This window comes from Hibiscus syriacus, unplaced genomic scaffold (assembly GCF_006381635.1).
Source record: "Hibiscus syriacus cultivar Baekdansim isolate YM2019G1 unplaced genomic scaffold, ASM638163v2 tig00110331_pilon, whole genome shotgun sequence".
In the NCBI taxonomy this organism is placed as follows: Eukaryota; Viridiplantae; Streptophyta; class Magnoliopsida; order Malvales; family Malvaceae; genus Hibiscus; species Hibiscus syriacus.
Genome location: NW_024062687.1, coordinates 1,026,261 through 1,045,428, shown reverse-complemented (window position 1 = coordinate 1,045,428; position 19,168 = coordinate 1,026,261).

Here is a 19,168-nt window from a genome sequence, read left to right as displayed (position 1 = left end):
GTGACCAAATGGTACAACCAATTGACCAAGTCTCATATCAAATCATGGAGGGATTTAGCCCGAGCGTTTTTGGAGCAGTATCGTCATGTCACTGACCTGGTACCTAACAGGTGGACGCTCTAGAATATGGAGAAACGACATAGTGAAACCTTTAGGTAATACGCCCAAAGGTGGCGTGATGTGGCATCCCAAGTGCATCCCCCATTGTTGGAAAAAGAGGCTACATTCATCATTTTTGTGAATACCCTGAAAGCTCCATATCTGGGGCATCTGTTAGGGAATGCTACTAACAATTTCACCGGCTTGGTCATTTCTGGTGAGCTAATCGAGAATGTCATTAGGAATGGCAAGATTGAGGGAGGGGAAGGGTCAAAGAAACCCTATTTTAAGAAAAAAAAAGTAAAGTAAACCACGCGAGCACTTACAACAAGAATTGTGCAGCTAATGTTACAATTTCTCAGCCTAAGGCAGAGAGGACAAACGCATATAACAACAGAGGGCCTAGAAGGGAGAATACGAGACATACTTTCTCACCAGTGCCAGTACTATACTCAGAAATCTACGCCTCACTCTTGAAGGTAGATTTAGTACACCCCCTACAAATTGGCTCCGCTACAGCCACCTTACCCTTATTTCTACAATGCCAACTAGGGGTGAGCAACGAAACCGAGAAAACCGAAAAACCGACACGAACCGAGTAAAACGGTTCGGTTCGGTTCGGTTTGGCTTTAAACGGTTCGGTTTTCGGTTCGGTTTAAAGGTTTCATTTTTTTGATTCGGTTCGGTTCGGGTTTTCCATATGGAACCCATTTGTTCCATATTGAACCGAATAGGCAATTTTTGTAAAAAAAATTATAGTTTCAAGTGATTTTTCATTGAAAACCCGAAAAACCGAACCGAACCGAACCAAACCGAAAAACCCGAACCGTTAAAAAACCCGAACCGAACCGAAAACCGGTTTCGGTTTTTTCGGTTTTTTAACTATTCGGTTTCGGTTTCGGTTTAAATATTGAAAAACCGTTTATTTCGGTTCAGTTCAGTTTTTGGTAAAAAACCGAACCGAACCGAACCGAATACCCCTAATGCCAACGCCCACTGAGAATATCATGCAGGGATTGCTGGACATGATATCGAGAATTGCTGGCATTTTAAGAAGGTTGTACAAAACCTCATCAACGCTAGAGATTTGGAATTCAAAACACCAGTTGTAAACACTCACCCTTTGCCCAATTATGGAGGGCAGGGAATCAATATGGTTGAAGAAAGAGAGGTTAGGATGACCAAAATAAATTTATCAGAAGTCAAGTCTCCCCTCTGTTGGGTATTCAGGCAGCTGTTTATATCGGAAATGATTGAGGGTAATCCCGAATCAAAGCCATTGAAACGAGAAACATACTGTGAATATCACCAAACTGAAGAACATGATATCCACAATTGTCCCGAATTTCGAGGATTGCTTCAGAAAATGATGGATAGTAGAGAAGTGGAATTGTTCAGTAAGGAGAAAAAACCACAAGAAATAGACATCTGTATGGCGGATGACTCGGACAAGATGCTGGGGATGAGAAAACCGGTATTCATCATAGTTAATCCAAGAAAAGAGAGATCATCATCAACAACTCCAAGGGGGGGTGATTGCAGCTCCGTCCCCTTTTCCATTCAAGAATACTCGACAGGTTCCTTGGAGCTATGCAGCAAACGTTTCAATATTGGAGGGGTCCAAGATGTTTAAAAAACCAAATTTGGAAGAAGTAGGTGAGGTGGGCCACTTCACAAGAAGCGGAAGATGCTATTCACCAGAAACGTCCACCGAGGTAGACAAAGGAAAAGCTAAGGTCAAAGCCGTCACAGTGCCAAAAATTTTCAAAGAGGAACATCCACAAGTCATTAATGAGCCTGTAACCGAAGCTCAAGGTCGTGAATTTTTTAGATTTCTTAAGCACAGTGAATACAATATAGTGGAGCAGCTTCACAAACAGCAGGCGAAAATTTCAATTTTGGATCTTTTGATCAACTCTGAAGTACATTGTAACGCCTTGCTAAAGGTGCTTAACAAAACGTTTGTCCCTGAGGATATCTCGACGATTAAATTGGACCACATTGTGGGACACATAACTGCTAACAACTATATTATATTCATTGATGATGAGATTCCAGAAGGAGGGATGAGATCTATTAAGCCTTTAAATATCACAGTGCACTGCCACGATCATGTCTTATCGGGGGTTCTTATAGATAATGAATCAACACTGAATGTGATGCCCTTAGCTACACTGCGGAGGATATCCATTGATAGCTCACACATGAGAGTGTATCATAACATTGTCAGGGCATTGGACAGAACCCAGAAGGATGTGATGGGAAAGATAGAAATACCTTTAATGACCGGGCCTGCTATTTACAATGTTGATTTTGTGATAATGTATATTCATCTGACATACAATTGTTTGTTAGGGAGACCTTAGATCCATGAGGCAGAATCAGTTCCTTCATCCCTCCATCAGAAGCTAAAGTTCGTAATTGATGGAAGTTTGATCAACATTGGGGCTGAACAAGAAATCATAGCTTCTGTAACGTCCGAGATCCCGTATATTGATATTAATAAGGATGCCTTGGAGTGCTCATTCAGGGCTTTGGAATTCATCAATGCAACCTATGTGGTTGAAGACAGTGGAATTCCACGTCCCGCGTTGTCAAATTGTACTAAGATGTCAGTGAGGCAAACCCTAGGGAAAGAAGCGAGAATCGGTAAGGGACTGGGAAAAGAGCTGCAGGGGCAAGTACGACCCATAACTGTTGAGTGGAAGAAAGACCGTTTTGGACTTGGATTTAAGCCCACTTTCAAGCAACAGGGCCAAGAGAGGAAGAGAAAGAATGAGGCGAGAAAGGCCAGATTGAGAGGAGATGATGTCTCTAGAGAACGCATGTCATTCCCTTCCCTGAAGAGTTTTTTCAAATTTGGAGGATTCTACAGCGTAGAACAACAACTCACTAGTGCCATCGAAACCGAGATGACAGGCGAAGCTCTAGAAGGACTGTCAATCAACATGATTTCTGGGGGCAACCAACCCGAGAAATTTCTAGCTGAAATCCGTTCGTGCTTGCCTGGTGAAAAGCTCGACAATTGGACAATCGAGGACCTCCCTATAGTTTTTAGGGTCAATCTAAAGTAATGCCCAAAAATAGTTTGTATTGGCATCTGAAAAATATCTGCTGAATTTTTTGTGAAACTTTATGCTTATCCCATCAATCAATAAAAGATATTTTTCTCAAATGGCAATCGTTTTCATTCTTTGCATTTTTCATTACATCATATTTTTTTTCTTTTTCTTTTTATTTACTTTCCAATATATCTGAGTCAAATTTCATGCAGATGTCATAATAATGCTAGCATAATTGTTCCTGAGGCTAGTTGCAAGACAGATTTCGAGCAACCACTATGTCTGGAAGAAGTCAATGAATGTGAAGATGAAGAAGACTGTGAAGTCCCTAGTTAACTATTAAGTTGGTGGAAAGAGATAAGAAACAGATCTGACCTCGTAGAACTTATAAATTTAGGGACGGTAGAAGTACAGAGAGAGATAAAGATTGGTACTACTCTATCCGCAGAAGTAAAACTAGAGTTGATAAGTCTACTCCAGGAGTTCAATGAGATTTTTGCTTGGTCATATCAAGATATGCCAGGGCTAAGCACTGATATAGTAGTCCACACGTTTCCGATCAAGCCATAATGTAAGCCAATCCAACAAAGACTCAGAAGAATGAAACCAGAGATGTTACTCAAGATTAAAGAATAAGTAACAAAGCAGATCGATGCAAGTTTTCTTCAGGAAACAAAATATCCTGAGTGGGTCTAATATAGTACCGGTACCTAAGAAGGATGGGAAGGTCCGCATGTGCGTAGATTATCGAGACCTTAACAAGGCTAGCCCAGAGTATAATTTTCCCTTACCTCATATAGACACTTTGGTGGATAACACTGCGGGACATTCATGGTTTTCCTTCATGGATGGCTTCTCAGGGTATAATCAGATCAAAATGAACCCTGAAGTCATAGAGAAAACGACATTTATAATCATGTGGGGGACGTTCTGCTATAAAGTAATGCCATTCGGTTTGAAGAATACTGGGGCAACCTATCAAAGAACCATGGTGACTCTCTTCCATGACATGATGCACAAGGAGATAGAAGTATACATGGATGACATGATTTCCAAGTCTAGAACGGAAGAAGATCATGTACAAAATTTGAGAAAGTTATTCCAGCGATTAAGGAAGTACCAATTGAAGCTTAATCTAGCTAAATACACGTTCGAAGTAAAATTTGGGAAATTATTAGGCTTCGTGGTGAGCCAGAAAGGAATCAAGATAGATCTGGATAAGGTTAAGGCAATTTAAGACCTGCCAGCACCACGCATACAGAAAGAAGTTCGACGGTTCCTAGGAAGGTTAAATTATATATCGCAATTCATTTCTCAGCTTACTGAAAAATATGATCCGGTATTCAAATTGCTCAAAAAGAATAATCCTGAGGCATGGAATGGCGAATGCCAAGAGGCTTTGGAAGTCATCAAAAGGTACATGTCCAATGCCCCCATATTAGTATCACCAGTACCTGACCGACCATTAATTCATTACTTAACAATTTTTAAGAATTCAATGGGTTGCGTACTAGGGTAACATGATGAATCAGGAAGAAAAGAAAGAGCCATTTATTACTTGAGTAAGAAGTTTACTGATGGCGAGACTCGATACTCAGTGATTCAAAAGTTATGTTATGCCTTAGTCTGGTTTACCCGAAGACTTAGGCAATACATGTTATACCATACTACATGGTTAATATTAAGGATAGATCTGTTGAAATTTTTTATGGAGTTCCCTGCTTTGACTGGCAGATTGACTAGATGACAGATATTGTTATCCAAGTTTGATATTGTCTATGTGAGTCAAAAGGCAATAAAAGGGAGCGTTATAGCCGACTTTCTTACAAGTTGTGCCTCGAAGGATTATGAGTCTTTGAACTTTAATTTCCCAGATGAAGATTTAATGTACATTTCTACCGAGGATGAGAGCTCCGAAAGCAACAAATCTTGGACTTTGTACTTTGATGGTGCCTCTAACACTTTAGGAAATGGAATTGGGGCAGTGTTGATTTCCCCATAGGAGATTTATTATCCTTTCACAAGTAGATTAGATTTATTTTTCACCAATAACATGGTTGAATATGAAGCTTGCATTATAGGGTTAAAAGTGGCCATTGAAAGAAAAATCAAAACGCTCAAAGTATAAGGAGATTCCTCGCTAGTGGTGTACCAACTAAGGGGAGAATGGGAGATGAAAGACTCGAAGCTAGTCAAGTACAAAAGTTTAGTACTTGAATTACTAAAAGAATTTGAGAATGTCACGTTCAGATATGTTCCCCGAGAGGACAATCAAATGGCAGACGCATTAGCTACCTTAGCAGCAATGTTTAAAGCTAATAATGGAACGAACATGATGCCCATAAGAATGCAAGTATACGAGTCCCCGACTCACTACTATCATATAGAAGAAGAAATAGATGGTCATCCATGGTACCACGATATTGTGCAGTATATGAGATACCAAACATATCCCCCCTGTGCATCTGAAATTGACAATAAAACAATCAGAAGAATGGTGGTCGGATACCTCCTTGATGGGGATATTTTATACAGAAGGGGCAATGACCAGGTTTTACTGAGATGTGTAACTGCCAAAGAAGCAAAAAATGTGATGGAAGAGGTGCATGGCAATGTGTGGAACGCATGCAAATGGTTTTTCCATGGCCAGAAAAAGTATGAGATATGGGTACTATTGGGCCGCGAAGCATACAGATTGCGTCAATTACGTGAGAAGATGCCATAAATGCCACATATATGTAGATAAAATTTAGGCACCACCGTCACCTTTACACGTCATGAGTTCACCTTGTCCGTTCTCTATGTGGGGCATGAACGTCATTGGGGCAATCACACCGAAAGCTTCAAATGGACACCGATTCATATTAGTGGCAATTGATTACTTCACAAAATGGGTAGAGGTTGCTTCCTATTCCAGTATCACGAGGTCTACAGTATGTAGATTCATAAAGAGGGAAATAATCTATCGATATGGATTACCAGAAAGAATCATCACAGATAATGCTACTAATCTGAATAACAAGATGATGATTGAACTTTGTGCTTAGTTCAAGATAAAACATGCCAACTCTGTAACCTATCGACCAAAAATGAATGGGGCAGTAGAAGCAGCAAACAAGAACATCAAAAAGATAATAAAAAAGACTATAGAAACTTATAGAGATTGGCACGAGAAGTTATCATTTGCCTATATGGATATAGAACGACTGTGCGTACATCGACAGAGGCAACACCTTTCTCTATGGTTTACGGAACAGAGGCAGTCGTACCTATTGAGGTTGAAATCCCATCACTTCGAGTATTGAAAGAGGTGGAATTAGATGAAGCAGAGTGGATCTAGTCCCGCTTTGATCAGTTGAATCTTATTAAAGAGAAAAGACTGAAAGCTATATGTCATGGGCAAATGTATCAAAAGAGGATGATGAGAGCCCACGACAAGAAGGTACGCCCGAGAGATTTTAGAGAATGAGATATAGTATTAAAGAAGATTTTTCCAATTCAGAAAGATTTTCGCGGTAAATGGATGCCTAATTGGTAGGAGCCCTATGTTATCAAAAAGGCCTTCTCTGGAGGAGCTTTGATTTTGGCAGAGATGGATGGAAGAGTACTGAAAAACCCTATAAATTTAAACTCTATCAAGAAATAATATGCCTAAAAAAAAAGGAGAGGTTCGAGGTGAAAACCCGCAAAGGGCGCCTTGAAACCAAAAGGATGATTTGAGTTGAAAACCCGAAAAGGGCGGCTCAAATACATTTCGATATAGAGGCATCTGGCAAGTAAACCCCTCGCGGGACTAGTGGTTCATGAAGAACTTCACTTCAACAAACAACTTTACCATATTGAGATCTCTCAGACAGAGGATCACCTCGGGGTGTCAAATCAAATGGTGCATGAACAATTGTGCTAGAATTCATTAGGATATATGCTACTTTGTTTCCAGAGTCTTTGTTCAATTTTGTCGACTGCCATGACTTTGTATAAAACTTCTTTTTGTCAATAAATTTCATAAGTATCATTTTGATCTTCGACTCATTCTTTTATGCATGCCAAAAGTAACCTAGCATAATACAAATTCAAGAATTTTCTCGGTATTACTTTTGATCGATCTGTAAAATGTTGGGAATTCAAGGCCGTCCATTCGGTTGATATTTGCACCAATTAAAGCAAAGGACTGATGAAAGGGCGAAATGAGAAATGACAGTAATGAGAAATAATTATGAACCAAACAAAGAGTCAACAAAGACGGGTATTTGACAATGATAAATTGGAAAAACAAAGGCTTAAAACACCCAAAAAAAACACACACACGCACACCATGCATACCCATGCATTCATTGAATAGGAGCATATGCATACATCAAGTTTTGAAAACATGACAGGAACTCCGAGAGTCAACGAAAGATTCATTTCACAAATCAAAGCAAATTCGAAGACTGTTTAGAACTTCTCATGAGAGAGTTTATAATAAGAAGAATTTGTTCAAATTTTCGCTCAAATCCATCGCAGAAGAAGTTGGATCAGCGTTAACTTTTTGCTCGATTCTATCATAAAAGGAGGTAGATCAGCACGGATATCTCGTTCGAATCCATCACAGAATGAGATGGATCGATATTTTTCGCTCAAATCCATCATAGAAGGAGTTGGATCAGCGTCAACTTTTAGCTTGATTCTATCACAGAATGAGGTAGATCAACACCGACATCTCGTTCAAATCTATCACAGAAAGATATGGATCAACATTTTTTCAAATCCATCGCAGAAGGAGTTGGACCAGCGTCAACTTTTAGCTCGATTCTATCACAAAATGAGGTAGATCAGCACCGACATCTCATTCAAATCCATCACAGAAGGAGGTGGATCGGTATTTTTCGCTCAAATCAATCACAGAAGGAGTTGGATCAGCGTCAACTTTTAGCTCGATTATAACACAGAATGAGAGGGAGTTGGATCAGCGTCAATTTTTTGCTCGATTCTATCACAGAAGGAGGTAGATCAGCACCGACATCTCGTTCGATTCCGTCACATAAGGAGATGGATCAACATTTTTATTTCGCTCAAATCCATCGCAGAAGGAGTTGGATCAGCATCAACTTTTTGCTCGATTCTATCATCAAAAAGAGAAGGAGATGGATCATCATCGATATCTCGTTCGATTCCATCACAGAAGGAGGTGGATCGATGTTTTCATTTCACTCAAATCCATCGTATACGGAGTTAGATCAGCATCATCAACATTGTCATTCTTGCTCGATTCATCACATATGGAGTTGAATCAGCAACACCGCACTTGAGGGATCAACATTTCCCTAGAACACCCATATTTGAGATTGTTTTTCATGAAAAAACAAAGATCTTTGAGATCATTCCCCTTGCAAAGGATTTTGTCTCTTTTGAGACAGTTTATCTTGAAGCATCATCTATGAGTCGATTTCTCTTGAAATCATGTTATCACCCTTAGATGCCCTGCCGTCCTCATCGCGTAGGAACTGTGTCATCACCCGACCTGATCTCCTCACCACGTAGGAGCCGTGTCAACCTCAGATAACCAACCTTCCTCATCACGTATGAGCCGTGTCGTCTCCAACACAAACATATTAAGTATCCAAAACAAAACAAAACAAAAAAGACGGACAAAAATTGTTTTTTTTTTTTCGTCTTTGTCTTATTCTTGTTAACACAAGAATGTGCTAAAAGGGGCAGTTGTAGACACCCATTTTTGTCCGGGTCAAAAAATTATTATTAAATATTTATTATTATTATTATTATTATTATTATTATTATTATTATTATTATTATTATTATTACCCAACCACTAAACCTAAAAATCCTCTAAATACACCTATCCCATGTTTCATGCATTCACCAACCTTTCCACCACCCCATGTTTTCTTCCATGTGTTATTCTTCCACTTATACTAATGCTATATATATATGTAATAGGTTATGGAGGAAAAAAACAGAGAAAAAGAAAAGGGAGGAAGCCATAGATAGAAGAGAGGAGGCCATATATAGGTGAGAGGGAGAAGAAAAGGAAGAAAAAAATAGAAAACAACATTTCTTACAATCTGCCGGATTCTCGTCATTGATCGGGACGTCCGATCAATATTCCGAAAGGTCAAAAGTTGCGCAAGGCCAGCAGGAACAACATACTGAAAAATCAGAACAATCGGATAGTGGACGGTGGTAGATCAGAGAAAACAAATACGGACGGTTTTTGTCCTCTTGCCGGCGATCGGGATCTTTGATCAACATTCTGAACGGTGAAAAGTTGCGCGACGTCAACACGAACAACATATTGAAAAATCAGGACGATCAAACGGTGGACGATGGCAAATCAAATAAATCAGAACGGTTATCTTTGTATTTTTCTGATTTTGACACTTTAGTTTCTGTCATTCTATTTTAACCTTTTAATTTCTGTTTTTACCATTTTAATCCTTTAAGTTCATGTTTTTTGCTAGATCTATTATTTGAGTAAAATAATTTCTTTAATTAATTAATTTGAAGCAAGTTATTAATATTTAATAAATGGATCATATTTTAACTTGATATTTGATTCAGGATTTCCACCATTACGACAACGTGTAAGCGAAACAGTACCAATTTTGGGCGCTGTGGGGGTGCTAATCCTTTCTCATGTGTAACCGACTCCCGAACCTGTTTTAATCGAATCTTTGGTAAACGCGGACCAACTTTTGTCTTAAAAAATGATTTTACTTAAAATTATTTTTTAAAAGACGTTTTTAGGTATTCAACCTACCTAACCCAAAGGTTGATGGCGACTCTATCCAATTTTATCCAATTTAATTCAAAATTACGCATTTTCCAAAATTAAAAGTCGTAACCTTTTTTAAAACAATAAATAATGGTTCCAACCTAAAAAACGGTTATGACAATCCTCTTTGTTAAACCAATCAAACCAAGCACATGGAAATGTAGACAAAGTATCATTATTGGTTCTCAATGTTCTGTTTAAATTAAATTAAGGATTAATAGCAAAATAAGTGATCAAACTATACCAAAATTCTCGAATATGTGTCTAAACAATTTTTTTTTACTCATCCCGATGTTTAACATTACAAACATTATCATTTTATGTGTCTAACATTATAAGCGTACCACTTTAGGTGTCTAGGTTATAACACTCGTTAAAAAAGCTAGTTAAGTGATACGTGTCACAATCTGGTAATTTTAAAAATTTATTAAAAAACTTAAAAATATTTTATTTTCAAATAAGCCCCAATTTCTCAAAAATATAAAAAAAACCTTAAACTCTTAAAATCTTTTATTCTAGTCCCATTTACTCAAACCGCCAGTCATCTCCGGCCACCCATACGTCGCCAACCACCCAATGACCAGTCACAACTTTACTATCATCTCAAAACCCAAATTTCTCAAATCCCTAAATTTAAATTTATAATCCCAAAAATCCCAAAATACTCAACCCTTCAAATTAAATCGTGATAATCGGTTGTTTCGTCGACCGTGGCAGCCAGCTATTTGGTGGCCGTTTAACCTTTGGTCGTTTGCCCTTTGGCCTTTGACCGTTTAGCCATGAAAGGAGGGAGTGAGGGAGGGAGAAGGAGGGGGCACGCAAGAGTTTTTATGTTTGAATTTTTTTAATAATATTTTTATTTTAACTTAATACCAAAATAAATGCTCAAACTATATCAAAATTCTTGAATATGTGTCTAAATTATTTTTGACCCATCCAGGCAAGGACGAAGCTCTCTTAGGGCCCAAGGGGCCCCTACCTTTGTTAAAATTTATATATTCGATATAATTTTGATTTAATAGTATTTTGGTTCATGTAAAAATAAATATTTAAATTTAAAAAATATAAAAAATTATTAGATATTTAATCAAGTAGTGGTCGAACTAAAGAATGATAAGTATGTGTTCTCAAATTTTTAGTCTAATTACAATATAGGTCATTATAAGTTTAAATATTAGACAAATTAGAAGTTGTCTTGTGAATTTTGAGTTTTTTTATTATAAATTTAAGGTGAATACAAGGTAGTATATGTACAAAAACTTTCAACTATTTGACAATGAACGCTCATACCCCTACATACGCAGTGCTTGAACTCGGGACCTCAAGGATAACAACAATCCACTTAATCAATGAGGTTGCTTGTTCATGCTGAATTCGAGTTTAAATATCTAATAAGTCTTTATATTTTTCTTAAATCTCTAATATTTCGGCCCCTGTCAATATTTATTTTTGGCTCTGTCCCTGCATCCAGGTGTCTAACGTTAAGAAAAATAAAAAAAATTTAGAATTCTAATATTGTGGCATGTGTCACAAATGTTACCATTTTAGGTGCCAAATGGTACAAACGTTATCACTTTATGCACCTAAAATGATAACATTTGTAACGTTAAACACTTAGATGGGTCAAAAATTTAGGCAACTATTCGAGAATTGTAGTATAGTTTGGTCACTTGTTTTGGTATTAAGCCTTAAATTAATCACATACAACCTGTCACTTATTAAAATTCAATCAGTGATTCGAAGAGAAATATGTGAAATTGTAGTTATCAATTAATTTGGTTAAATTAATGTTAATTGATAGATTTAACTATTTAATCGAAATTATTAATACAAGATATTACATATATATTTTAAATTAAAACTAAGCCCACAGCTCAATACCCATACCTATTGATATAAAAGACCCAATTTTCCATTGGCCAGACTCAAAGAAGAAGGAAAAGAAGGATTAAAATTGGGTAAACTACAAGTTTAGTATCTAAACTATCTGATTTGGTCCATATTAGTACCTAAACTTTCAATTTATGAAAACCATACCTAATTTTTAGTTTTTGTTTCATTTTAGTGCCCATTGTTAAATACTTCCTCATTTAGTACCTAAATTATCAATTTTGGTTTGTTTTAACACCTAAACTTTCAATTTTTGAAAAAACTTAACATTAAATTTTGAACATGGTACTCAAATGAAACAAAAACTAAACTATAGGTATGATTTTAAAAAAAATAAAAAGTTTAGGTACTAAAACAGACAAAAAATGAAAGTTTAGGTACTAAACGTGTAATTTACTCTTAAAAATAACTAGGGTAAATTATGTGTTTAGTACCTAAACTATTAGTTTTGATCCGTTTTAGTACTTAAACTTTCAATTTTTTTTAAAATCATACCTAACGTTTAGTTTTTGCTTTATTTTAATACCTCGCCGTTAAAAATTTAACGACATTACATTTTTATGGATAAATTACATCATTCATCCCTCAACTATCTTCTCACTCCTATTTTGGTACTAAAGTTAAGAAAATTTCAATTTAACTACTCAACTTTCAAATTGCTCCTATTTTGATCACTCTAATTTATTTTATTAATAACTTTTGTGACATGACATTTTTTATTATTATTTTATTAATATATAATTAAAAATAAAAAAAATAAATTTGAAAGTTAGATTGGCTAAATTTGGAGTAATTTGAAAGTTAAGTAATTACATTAAAAAATTAAACTTTAGTGGTCAAAATAGGAGTAAGAAGATAATTAAGTGATGAATGATGCAATTTACTCATTAAAAAGTTGTCACATGCAAATCATCTATTATGTTTTTGACATCAAGGTACTAAAATGAAATAAAAACTAAACGTTAGGTATGATTTTAAAAAAAATTAGAAGTTTAAGTACTAAAACGGATTAAAACTGATAGTTTAAGTACTAAACGCGTAGTTTACCCAAATAACTATTGTGATGAAAAGCTAATATAAACATTTAATCTTTTTATATTTTGGTTTGCTATGGATAGGTCCATCTCAAAAGATACAGATTATGTGCTACTTTTTAAAATGATACCTCTAAAATATTTTATAATAAGAATAAATTATAAAATATCAAAATTAATCATATTACAATTATTTCTTACAAAATAAAAAAAATCACAAACATATTAAACTAAGTCAATGTAACAAAATAACTCTATAATATGAATTTTTTTAAAAAGTGTCATCATTTGCATGAACCAAACAACCTATGTGATAAAAGAATTCTTTTAAGTCCTGGAGGTACCGGGTTCAAGCACTAAGAATTCCAGGGGTGTGAGCATTCAATGTCAAATGTTTGAGAGTTATCTTTGAACAGATATTATCTCGCACTTACCTTAGATTAAGTTCAAATCCTCTGTCTAAGTTTAAGTTCACTTCCTAATATAAGATTCTGCATACGTATTTAGACTTAAACTATATGAGTTTCACTTATTTAATAAATTATACTATATGTTTTCTTTACGCTATAATATATATGTCAAATCTAAAATCTTGAAGTTGCTAGCTAATCTTTTCAAATCTTTTATTGTTGTAACTTGGATGGTATAGTATATATTTGATCTTAATAAAGTTTAAGCACGCGGATTTGACGTGGGATTTGCTGATTTTAAGCGTTAAAAGAGCACTAGTGAGTTTAACCACAAATCGTGCAAAAAATTGAACATTTTGTTATTTGGCTCACTCATCGAGGCCGAAAGGAATTTTAACCAACTCAGTTGGCGTACCGGTTGACAAAAACCACTGGGTTACCACACTCCTTTAAAGTAAAGTAAAGAATAAAATCCGAGTTAATCTAGGATCAGAGACCATAGTAGGAATTAATGCTTTTTCAAGCAATTTGTAAAGAGATCTCATTTCCACTTTGTACTAAAAAACCCCACTTCACGTTCTCCTTAATTCCAATTTCTTCTTGAAACAAGAACTCAAAGGGTTGGTGGATTGTACATGAAAATTCTCAAAGCTTTGTTTTGATGGCAAGTTTCGAAAATAACTTAGTTGTTGTCTCTCCCTACTGCCTTGGATCAAGTCCCTTTTCATAATTTTGTTGTTAGTTCAAGTCAAATTGGAAGTAAAACAAGGTTGAGAGAAAATATGGACAAAATCAAAGTTGATTTCAACAGTTATATTTAATTTGGTTTTATTAAATTGGCAACAGTGAATAATCCATATAGAATTTATGTATGGAAATATTTGTTTCTTCTAAAGGAGGGAATGTCGGTCCAGAGATATAGTCTTGTGAGATATGGCCAGAAAACTGAAAACGACATTCTTCCTAATTACTTTTATTTTTTTGATGTAACTTTAATAATTAAGATAAAATCAAGTAGTCATAAAACAAGATTACAAAAGTAAATCCACTTAACTCAGCACTTGTGACACCGACATGAGTGCTTTATTTTGTATGGTATCAAATCACATGTTCTTAAGTTTGTATCTTTATAAAATTAGAGAAAATTCTTTATTTTTTTAGAAAAAAAGTGAAAATGAGTTTACACAATTAGTGTATATAAAATACTCATAAAAATATTTTATTCATTGTAAATTTTAGTTTATACAAATTTCTATATTTTAATGCTATATGTTCTATTTGATTTTACAATTTAGTGTTTATATTTATAAATTAGGGTTTTGAGTTAGATTTTTAGGTTTTAGAACTCAGGCTTCATAATTTGCGTAAACTTTAGTTTATACAATCCGTGTATAAAAAAATTTAGAAAATTCTATAACGCTCGACGAGTTTCTACAACACTATACGAGTATCGATGAGTATCACTAAGGATGAGTATCATTAATTTAATTACATGTATACGAATAGGATGAGTCTGCTACGCTTGGAGAACACCGCTAATCACAATTAATTTAATTTATAAAAATTTAAAATTCTAAAGGACTTAATGTATAATTATAAATTAGTTAAAAATTTAAATGTAAATTATTTAAAATAAAATATTAATTACATTATTTTCCATAATCTTTTTTAACAATAAAAAATTTATAATTTACCTTTAAAAATTATTAAAAATTTGTTAAAAAGATTATAGAAAATAATGTAAGTAATATTTTATTTTAAATAATTTATCTTTAAATTATTAACTAATTTATAATTATATATTCAGTCCTTTAGAATTTTATAATTTATAAATTAAATTAATAGTGTTCATGGTTAGCGGTGTCTAGCGGTTCTCGTAGATCGCTGTAGAATTTTTCATTATCAAATACCTAGTTTACACAAGTCTATCTATTTTAAGGGCATGTGTTCGATATATAGTTTAGAGTTTTAAGTTTTAAGATTCTTGATTTGAATGTATGGTTTAAAGTTTAGAGTTTAGAGTTTTGTGACTAGATTTTTAAAATTTAAGCTCTAATTAAGTAGGATTTTGTAAACTTTAATTTATATAAATTAGGTATAAAATTTTATGGTTTCTTTTAATATATATATATAAACCAGATTTAATTTAATTTTTAGTTTGTTTGATTTAATTTACGCGAGGATTATTTATAAGCTAAATATGCAATTTTTACTTTTAAAAAATATATATTGTTTTAGCATAAATATATCAAATTGAATGGATTTATGGGGTATCAATATATAAGATAAGCTTCGATCAATAATAATACGTGAAAGGGTAATCATGCCTATTAGGTTAGATAAGAGCAAAGACTATTAATTTCCATTGATGAAATCTTTAATATAAAAATGCATTTTAAATGTTATTTACATTTTTTTCATAACTATGAAGTGGTAGCTAAGCTTGCAGAAAGTAAATATAAAGATTTTCGAATCACGAAATATTGTTATTTAATAAATAAAATGAATAAAATAAAGGCTCGGATAAATTCCATGCAATAACTGACTGTTTGGCAGTATTCAACGGCATTGATGTGATTTCTCTTTACAGTATAGCTATCAGTTCGAGCTCCTTTCTTCAATATGTAAAGGAGGTCTTTAATAATGAAATTACGTCGAAACTTAACTCGGATTAATTAAAACTTATTTTTTTTTAAAATATAAGTTAAAACTTAACGACATTTTGTCACTCATACTTTATATTCTTTATTATTTAGTCCTTAATCTTGACTTCAGTATTTTAATCACTAGATTAACATTTCATATCTCATTTGAAAAATATAATTGATCTAATAATGGATTTGATATCTGATGTACTATGATGTCATCTCAAAATCATAATCGATCACTAGAAGTTTCAGAGTATTACATGATTTGTTGATGAAATCTTGAAGAATGTGTGTTAAATCACAAAAATTGGATTGGGTTAGTTAATCCCATATTTTTTTTGCCATCAACATCAATGACTCAGATGCATGAGATGGAAAAAGAATTTCCACCAATAATGGGCTGGCAACCACCATTTATTAAAGAATATCTCGACTATTTTGCACAAATTTTATTAATAGAAAATTTATTAAAATTATTAATAATTAATATTGTATTCTCGTGATATTTATGTGCAATTCTAATATTTAAGAGTACAAAGAACGTCTTGCGAATAATTATACGGTACAAAACACTGTATGGAAACTATAGAATTTAATTCAAAGAAATTATATATTTCATTTCAAGTTCATTTCCTTACTAGAAAAAAAAAAGTGAACTGAACAAAGACAACGCACACATAGGGAAGAGGCCCGGTTGACAAGTGGGTCAAAAGAAAACTGGATTAGCTGGTGCATGCGTGAAGAGAAGTCGGCCGATTAGATTAGCTTTCAAGTCTTTACCCCACCTTCTCTCTCAACTCATTCTCCTTTCTTCTTCTTTTGGTGCGTCACAATTTGGATGGACCAAAACAACCATAAAAGACAATGGTTATTCTAAAAATTATAAATTATTATATATCTTAAATATTTCAAATTTAATGATTCAGAATAGAAGTTTCATAGCCCTAATCAATAGTTTAAAACCTTTTTGGCATAACGCTATGGGTATCAACCCTTTAATGTTTAAAACCCCTAAAATTTGTAATTTTTATATATTTTATCATCTGATGATCGGTTTATATACGTTTTTTTGAAAAGGAAAAGTTTTGTATTGTATATAAGTACATATATATACAAAACAAAATACTAACCATGTACCCCATTAAAAAACACCTCTAATCCTAGTTAGAGGAAAAAGAGTGCATCATGAACATGACGATAGAGCAAGTGATGTTGAATTCAACTACAAATTGACAGACCAAAACAATGAACTACACACATAAACATAGCAACATATGGGAATAAACCTCTGGGGTGCCTTAACATCACGACCATGCGACTGACTTTGCAAATGCTGAACTCAAAACACTCGTACATAAGAAGCCATGATACTGTCCTGAAAATAGAACACTCAGAGACAGTGAACTTGATCACCCACTCATAACAATCGTCAAAGTTCGGTCAGAGCTGGACCAGCAACCAACCAAACCAGGAAAATGAAAAGTGAAAAGCATCAAAACCAGCTAACACCACAACATCAAATAACTCCACACAACAAAGGGCACTAAGTCCAAACAGGAAATCAATTTCACTACCACTACATCAAACAGAAACAACACAACACTAGACCTAATAAAACACTTTACCAAACGTCGGCCACTATCATCAAATTGAAGAAATAAAGAGGAAAACACAAACAGACTACCCATACAAGGATGACCCTACCCTTCACCACCTTCCAGACAACAACTGGCCAAAAAATGAGACATCTATATTGCTTCAACACTGCTCAACCACCTGGGAACACCAAAATAATCTAGGGCACTAATAGAACCAAAACCCCCAAAAAAACAACAAGAGACTACCACCTAAAAACCTAAGTGTTAAGATGCTACTGCTCCAGAACATCTAAAGAAATCTTCCACGTGAGAGAATGACACCGGCCATCTATTTTTACAACACACACCAATCCAAAATAAAGCCAAATCAAAGATCTGATCGCTAGTAAAAGACTTATTTTTAAACACAGCTTCGTTCCCACTCAACCACAAGGTCCCAAATAATCCCGAAAAAGGCCATTCTCCAAATAGGCTTAAAGTTTCTAGGAAAAAATTGAGATTCCCATGATAAACCGAAAGACTTCAAATTACCTGGACAAGTGAAATTAATATTTCAAAGAAAACACCATTTTTGCCATACTTCCCAGGACACCAAACAATAGCAAAATAGATGGCTAGGTGTTCCTTGCTCTAATCAACAAAAAGCACATACTGTAACACCTTAAACGCGAATGAATCTAAAGTGTCACATTGGGCCGCCGAGGCAACCCATGATTTTCTAAAACCTATTTATTTTCATTTCAAACATATTGAATAGTATCATAAAAGACGTAAAGAATAGTTATAAAACATTCTATAAGCGGAGTTCCGCGACACATAATTTAAAATCAAAATAATAATATTTTGAGTTATAAATTTGAATACAATAATAAGGGCCATATGAATAAATATGTTCACTAAAGCTATAGTACAATACTTTGAAGAAGATGATGGAAGTCCTGCTACGACGGTGCTCCACGAACGACTCTAGCTACTGACATGCGAACATAAAATATTTGAACACTGAGTTTACAAACCCCAATAGTATAATTGCTAATCTAGAGCAACTTAGGCCTTATCTACTATCACTAGAGTAAGGGTCTCAAGATTCTCTTAATCCTTTACTAAGGGTCTCGCCATGAGTACACCTCTGAAGGGTCTCTAACCCTAATAACTAACTACTATGCATTATCTAAATGTGATACTGACACTACTGTGCACTATCTGAATGCAACACTGACTATGTTTTGAATTATCTGAATGCAACACTGCTAGTATTTGATATCGCATAGCCATCATACATTAGTTAACTGAGGGAACTCGGTGTCACATGGCATCTATGAAATTCCCACTAAGATGTTGAATGATCTCTTGGTCCTTACATAACAATTAGGTAGATTATAGAGGGGAACCAGTGTCACATAACATAAATACAATTCCCGCTCAACTGAAGCATTGGCTCGATCGCACATAGACATCAAGTCAAGCTTTAAGGATATATGTTCTACTAGATTGATGCAACTATACGTGCATATCTAAGGGTCCAAAGGTCTCACAACACTAACACCGCTAACCCACTCCTCGTGAGTGTTCGAGCCTCACGCCCTAATTAACCCCTGAAGTACCTCATACATCAAAAATTATGGATATTATTGTTATCTATACCTGATAAA